Consider the following 682-nt stretch of genomic DNA (forward strand, 5'->3'; position numbering starts at 1 on the left):
ACACGATTGTGGGGCAAAAAGAGTAAAAAAAAAAAAAGAGTAACCCCAAGAAGTGCATTTCAAAAAAGAAAAAAAGCATGCATTTATGTTTTTCACCAGCAGATGGCAGCAAGTTCCAACACTGGGAACTTGATTCAGTGGAGCATGAAGTTTGTGTGCCAGGGATCAGTCCAGTGCACATTAACCAGCTGTTTTGAGTCACCTTCACAACGAAATGTAAACGGGGATAAAAAGGGATCCATGTTTGGCAACACAGATGTGGTTAATATTGACATTTTTAGTATAGATTTTGGCTCACTGTCAGAAACTGAACAGCTGTAGCTGATAGTTACTGTGCTTAAGAAAACCCAGTACCAGCAGTGTTAATGTAGAAATAGAATTCAGAGATAGATGTTTATCTCCACAATATCGCACCCTGCTTTCTGGGAGGTCCTGGTTTTATCTCATGTTGCTCTCATGTTGCTCAAAAATGTTGAAGTACCGTTTCGTAATTTACTGGAGAATTCTCAAATATAATTACCAATAATTGTAGCCTTCATACAAGAAAATCGTTTTGCACATATGAAGCTAATGTTTCTTTTCAGCATATTTTATTCCAGCATCAACTTGAATCAGTATTTTTATCATTTCACGTTTCATTTTCCAGCATCTCGACTCAGCCACATTAAAACCACCTCACACA

This window comes from Poecilia reticulata, linkage group LG1 (assembly GCF_000633615.1).
Source record: "Poecilia reticulata strain Guanapo linkage group LG1, Guppy_female_1.0+MT, whole genome shotgun sequence".
In the NCBI taxonomy this organism is placed as follows: Eukaryota; Metazoa; Chordata; class Actinopteri; order Cyprinodontiformes; family Poeciliidae; genus Poecilia; species Poecilia reticulata.